Source organism: Spermophilus citellus, assembly GCF_964194105.1.
Source record: "Spermophilus citellus genome assembly, chromosome: 9".
NCBI lineage: Eukaryota > Metazoa > Chordata > Mammalia > Rodentia > Sciuridae > Spermophilus > Spermophilus citellus.
Genome location: NC_138191.1, coordinates 79,240,784 through 79,248,121, shown reverse-complemented (window position 1 = coordinate 79,248,121; position 7,338 = coordinate 79,240,784).

The following is a 7,338-nucleotide window of genomic DNA, read 5'->3' as shown; positions in this document are numbered from 1 at the left end:
AGTCCCACAAAGTGGGAAGGGACTATTTTGGTGTGCTAGTGCAGGGGCCAATATGGTTTTGGTCAGGATCTAATTTAAAAAGTGTTGAAAAAATATCAAGTCTCTTGGCTGTGTCCTTTAGCCTTTGAGGTTTTTTTTTTTTTTTAACACAATATCTTTATCTTTATATAGTGCTGAGGATTGAACCCAGGGCCTCACACACAGTAGGCAAGTGCTCTACCTCTGAGCCACAACCCCAGCCCTAGCCTTTGAGTTTTAATCCTTCCTGTAACTCCCATCTGGGTTCACCCCCACCTTCCCTTTTCCCACTGCTCTGGGACAAAGGAGTTGTCTAGAATGTCTTCCACAAGTTAGCTTCAGGAATGGTCTTCACGCATAAAAAAGGCATGGAAGGGGCCAATTAATATTTCTACTGGTTATTCTTCTGGTGTAGTCTTTACATAGGAAGAAGACCTTAAATGGGGTCCATTATCCTGACTGCTTGACCATTGACTATCTATTCTTATTCAGTATTATGCACCTGCTATGCTTATTAAGGAATAGTATAAATAATGTTATCCACTGGATGATTGAATTTGAAGTTAGACTAAATCAGAAATTATGTTGAGATACAAAGCTACATTGTTCCAATTTTTGAAGATGTTATATGATAGGTATAGTGGCAAGAAGGAATTTTCATTTTAAAGAAGGCTTAAAGAATAATTTTAACAGTAAGAATCAAATTGCCTCCATTTTAACAAAGACAACATATTTGGTAATTGAAGTAGGATGGCAGTAGTGGTGGGATAAAAAGTTTGCAATATAAGTTACTTTTTGTTACTGATGGTATTTCACATCCACTGCTTTAGTTGCAGAAGGAAGAGAAAGATGCTTCTTCACTCTGTTTGGGCACTCTATTGTCAGTCTCAGCATGACACTCATGACAAATAAAGGGAGAATGGTACCATTCCTGAGTATGTGGCAATCAGTTAAAACACCCCAGGCTAACACTGTGTTTCCATGTGTAATACCTTCAGTATTTGAAATCTGTTTTGCAAACCAGTCAGACATTATCAGCCTAAACTACAGGAAACAAAGAATGAATCTTCCATTCTGAGATTTTAGGAGGTAAATTCTTCTAGAATGGTAATGCATTTTCCTAAATATTGATAATATATGTTGGTTAAAATTATAACTGGGTTAAGCCTGCAGAAGCACAGTGAAACTATCAGTATGTGTCAACAACACTGGGAATACCTCTGTACAGAAAGGTGCATCAATGAATAAGCATTCTGTAGAAAACAGCCCGTATCTGAGTCTCAGGTATTCTGACTGTGGAAATAGACAGGGAAGCGTTTCCACAGTGAGCAAACTCCCAGGGGTAACTGGCACCCTGATTCCCTGGGTTGGAATGCCCAGCAATTCCCCTCTGAGACTATGAAGATAACTATATGGATGCACTACCTGGTTTACATAGTAACATCCTTTGAAGGAGAGAGGCTCTGTGTTTGCATTAACTGGATCTTATCTCAGTTAGCTAGCACTCAGGATTAAAAGGAATATTGGCTAAAGTGTACTCATTTGGTGGTGGGTAATATGTAATATAATTTGGGGGTTATTAAAGATGACAGCAGAGAGGGGTAAGCACCCCTTTTGTCTCCCATCCTTCTGTCTGTCTGCACCTTCCCTGTGTGTTTGTGTCTGTCCTTTGTATGCTTCTTCTACAAGTCTTCCCTCACAGGTATTTCTTTACACTACTACAAGGAAAACAATATCAGAGAATATAGCCCAAAGAAATTCTCTGTGATAAATGCATCAGGAATAAAATATTTATCCTAATCTACAATAAGGAAAGACTCCAGGCTCACAAGCAACAAACAAACAAACAAAAAACAAGGAGAGAGAGGAGAGAGAGAGAGAGAGAGAGAGAGAGAGAGAGAGAGAGAGAGAGAGAGAGAGAAACAGAGAGAAAGAGAAGATCAAATCCCTGAGAAACACCATTAACATAATTGAACACTTAAATGCATGAGAAACAAATTGAGACCACTTAAGTAAATAAGGAGAAAGCTATGTAAAGACAGCATCAAGATGCTACAATTGATCTTTAACTGCTACCACCTCTGGAATTAAGCAGGACTGACACCTCTAAGGACTAGTTCCTGGGTATAGAGCTAAATGGTTAGGCATGTGAGTGTCTACAGGAACAGCTTGGCTTGCTAGCATCTGGCAGACATTTTATCTTAGGCAAGATTCCAAACTTATTTATGACTCAGTTTCCTTTTAATAAACCATGCAAGATTAATAACATTGCCTCATAGAATGTTGTGATTTTCAAATGAGCTAATCAAATAAAATTTTTACCCCGTGGTGCACAACGTATAGTAAAAATGTTAAAAAAGTACTTTCATTACATTCATTATTATTATTATTACTAGGTAGAGAGAGGCATGCCAATTTAAAATATATACTCATATAAGTAAGTGAAAATGAATGAATTAGTAGTTAATAGAATTTTACTCTCTATTAAAAATCCAAATCAACTCATAAAATAAATGAGCCAAAATTATACTCGTTTAACTTCCATTAAAAATCTGCTTTCTTTGTGAAAAATTGAAAGGGAATTGACTAAGTTGCAGTATATTTTTTGAAATATTGTAGACAAAAAGTCTAACTTATGATGGTAAAATTTTACTAATAGCTGATATATGAATTATAAATATCATAACAATTTTAGTTACTATTAGATATTTACACACTAGTTGGTAAGTTAAATATGCAGAAACCATCTATTAAATGGTTTTATTTGTTTTAGAGAAGTTACTAGAGATACTTGCGTAAGATATTTTTGTATTATTTTATTTACTTTTTGGTAATTGAGTTATGAAATATACGTAATGCTACTATAAATCTTATAGTGAATGATTTTGTAACTTTTGTTGTGAATGATTATACCAGGTAACCAGCACCCAGATGATAATGTAGCAATAAAGGATACCCCAGACATCTCTCACCTGTCTGCTTCAAGGGCATTTTAAAACCCTAAACATGATGACTATTCTGTTGTATCACTTAGGTTGATCTCAATTGATTCTGATATTTATCCTGAAACCATGAAGTATGCTGTATTTTGTGTTTATGAATCTTTTGCTCAACTTAAGTCTACAACACTGATTTGTATTAATGCTGAAAAAAAGTAGGGTTTTCTGTTTCCTTACCTGTTCATTATGTAAATATTATGTGATACATTTATTCCCTATTCTATTTATTGGGGGATTATTTGCAGTTTTTCTTTTGACATTATGAACTGAACTTAATGAACTTCCTTGTACATGTCTGTGCTGTACTCATTTATTAATTTTTGTTAGGAATGCAGTAAATATCAAATTGCTTGTTCATAGGAATTTAGGTTTATGTTTAATTGTGAAAAGTACTGGCAACTGTTTAGATGACTCAGTTTAAATGACCAACAAAAGTTTATGGCAATGTTATTGATCCTTTAATCTCCACAACTGTTATTGTTATTGTTGCTTATATTCTGGTGGCTATGAAGCAGTAGTTTTTATATTTTTAATTCACATTTTTTTCTGATGTTTTATTACATTGAGTACTGTTTCATGTTCTTATTGGGTATTTGACTTTCTTCATTTGTGAAAAGCCTTCTCAAGTTTTTCACATGTTCATGTAAGGAAGCTTGTTGCTTACTTATTAATTTGTAGGATGTTATGAACAGGAGTGCTATTATGGATGTATTTGAGGCAAATACCTCATTTGTGGAGCCTTGCCTTTTGAATCTCTTAAAAAGTATCTTTTAATAAACTGAAGCTTTAATTTAATCTAGTTTTTCTTTTTTTATATATTTATTTTTCAGTTGCAGCTGGACACAATACCTTTATTTTATTTATTTTTATATGGTGCTGAGGATCGAACCCAGGGCCCTGCACATGTAGGTAAGCACTCTACCACTGAGCTACAACCCCACCCCCTAGTTTTTCAAAGTAACTTTTAGATTTTGTCAAACCACTGCATGGGAAGAAAAAAAAATGGCACATGGAATAAGGTTTTTGATTCATTGATTTGTATCCTTCTAATTCCATTCGAGTAGTTTTTAACTGATTATGTTCTCTTAAAAGAATGGTCCAACAAACTAGTTTCTAATATAAGAGACGTAGTTTTGGCCCCCCAATATGTATTTGCGTGCTTTCTAAATTTCTATGTAGTTTTTAGAGTTTATTTGAGGTTGAGGATACTGGTTAACAACATAAACAACTTAAACTGTAATGATATTTCTGCAGCAAATCTTAGATACTTAAAGATTAAAGCAAATCTTCATTACAAAGTAGATTGTTAGGTTGGTTTATTTTTATGTAAATGTCACTAAGCTCAAAAGTGACTGTTTTCTGAGAGAAAAGAGGAGCCCTAGTTCATATCTTAGTCCTTTAGAACTCCATTTAGAATTGAGGAATAGTATGAGCCTCCCAGCTCACTTGTATGAACTGTATGCTATTAAAAAAATCGCAGGACTTTTATTTCTTCAAGAGGAGTTTTCACTTTCAACTAGGTATGACATTGCCTGCTAGGCTGTTCCCTGAAAATCTGGAAAGCAAATATAGAGTTCTGAAGCTTGCTACCTGGCTCTGTTTAAACAAAATTTTGGGCTCTTTAAAAAAAAAAAAAATCATGTTCCAGTTCCCTAAATAGGATTGACATATAGGAAATTCAGGAATTGGATGGACTTTAAATTTTGACTGTTTGAACATTAAACATAAACTTTGGCTCATTAAGTTAAAGTTTATCCAATTCTATGTCAATATATCTATGAAGATGGCTGTTCACAGTGTTGAAAGTAGTTGAAGCAGTTTGTCACTCATGGTCTGTCTTCCAATTCAATAATTAAGTTTACTGACACTTAGGACTCTTTTAGTAACATGGAACACAGTTATTTAAAATACAGATTTGTGGTGTCCTTAATCTTCATTTATTGCCCCAAAAGCCATATGGTTAGGAGAAAAAGTATTTGTGGTTCATAATAGTTTGTTCAGGGAATCATTTCACAAATGACATCATTATTTTATTTGGAACTACCTCTTCCTAAAACAAAAATTAAATCAACTCAGCTTTATAGCCTATGTATTAGTAAAGACTATTTGCACAAATTCACTCTAACTAATTTACGTAAGAAAAGTATTTCTATGTAGGCTTATATCACATGGACAGTTCAGTAACAAATTGAGTTTTATTCATGGCTAAGACATGGTCAAAGATATTCTTCACCTTATTTCTTCCTTATACTTGTCTCAATTTGGGCTTGATTTGGGCTGTTATAACAACATATCACAGACTGGGTTGCTTAAACCACAGAAATTTATTTCTCATGGTTCAGGATGCTAATAAGTCCAAGGTCAGGGTGCTGACATGTTTCATGTGTGGTTGGGCCATCTCCCTAGTTTGCAAATGGCTACTTTCTGTCTGTATCCTTATATGGCATCCATTCCTCTTCTAAAACACTAGTCCTATCATGGGGCTCTACCCTCATGGCCTTAGCTAAACCTAATTACTCCCTGAAGGCCCCACCTCCATGTAATTACATTGGGAAATACAGTTTCAGCATATAAATTTGGTGTGGGGCTGTGGAGGGACAAGACATTCAGTTCATAATGTCTCCCCTCACCCTCTTCTCTGAAAAATCCTACTGTGGGTAAGCTTCTTTACTATGACAGAGAATGACTGCCAATGTCTAGAGCCACGATGTCCTTATAACTTTTAACTACCTTAGAGAGATGACACTGATGTACACTTTGTTAATGTCTTATGGTATCAATTAAAAAATATGGTTTATTGGAAAAATATATAAGTGGAAAATACGCAATACACTGAGCTCTCATTATTCCACAAAAAAAAAAATTTGCTTGTTCTATATAAGGTAGACTCCGGCAAGGAAGATACAACTTTCTAATAATTATTTATAAAAAAAGAAATCAGGAAAAATCTGGTTGAGTTTATTGTAAATGGGACCTTCCTCGTCAAGAGGAGCTTTTGGACCTGAGTGACCGAAACAGCCTGCCTCTCTCCTTCTTTCCTGAGATGGCTAATGGAGACTTGCTGAGACAGGTGCTTCTTGACATCTTCAGATTCACCTTGCCTTATGATGCAAAAGGAAGAGCCACAGCTCCATGCTAGTTATATATTTCTTTTTTTGTCTTTTGGCAATTTCACACTCTATCCTTCATTCTACTCTGCTCTGAGATTCTGGGATTGAATTACTGCAATTTTGTTTTGTCAGTGGGCTTCCTGTTCAGCTCTGCCTATGGGGACACTAGAGGGAGACAGCAGGGATGGAGAGAGAAGGAAGAAGACTTGCTTGATCTGTTGGTTCCCTGAGAGCATCTAGACTGCTCTTTTTCTGTGAGCATCACCACAACAGCACTTCCCAGCAGTAGCAGAGCTTTCCCATATCAGCAACCAAGTTCAGTTGGAAATTTTCCCACTATCTGCAATCCCAGATTCATAAGCCACCTCTCAGAAATATCACTGTCTGCCAGTGCACCTCTCCAGATGTCTGGGTCCCAGACCTAGGACCGCTCCTCCAAACTCAGTGATAGCAATATGACTCCTTGTCAGTAGTCTAATTTTTTACTCTTGAGGTCCCTCTCTAAGTTTCTAAGTTTTAGTAAATCTAGTCTCTTGTTTTGTTCCTTTGGCCCTATTGGTGATACCTGGTTTCTTTGGTCACTATCTCCTGAATAGTCCCCTTTTAACCTTTCATTTAGTTTGTTAATAATATTTTAATTACCTTAATAATAGAGGCACATTGGAGCTAGAATATTTTTGTGGGGGAACAAACATTCAGTCTATGGCTGGTTTGGCCCCATCTTGATAAACCTTGAAAGGGTTATATTCCCCTGCCACACAAAGTTTGAAGCTTTTTTTTAGAGACTGGGAACTTACATCTCTTTGAACCCAATTTCTATTACTTGAGTAAAAGGAAAACTTCCACCCACCTGTTAGTAATGACATTTTTCTTGCAGTTTTGTAGAGAGTAATTTGATTTTCCTGGAATACCTCATCATGTCGAAGCATTCATGGTCTGTTCTCCATTTGGATATCACACTTCTCACAAGAGCTGCCTGGAAACCTCTGAGTGGTAGCAGCATCCTTTCTCTTCATTGTGAAAAAGCAACATTGGAGAGGTGGGGAACCACCCAACCTGAGCCCAGGCTTGGCCTTTTATACAGGAACAAATGTTAGCAGGATTATTGGCTTCTATGTGTCTTTGGGGAAAATTCAGCTTGTGTTATTTCTTCCTTTACTGAGGAGTGGGGATTGGTGGGAAGCCTGGAAATAAGAGCATGGCAAATTTAC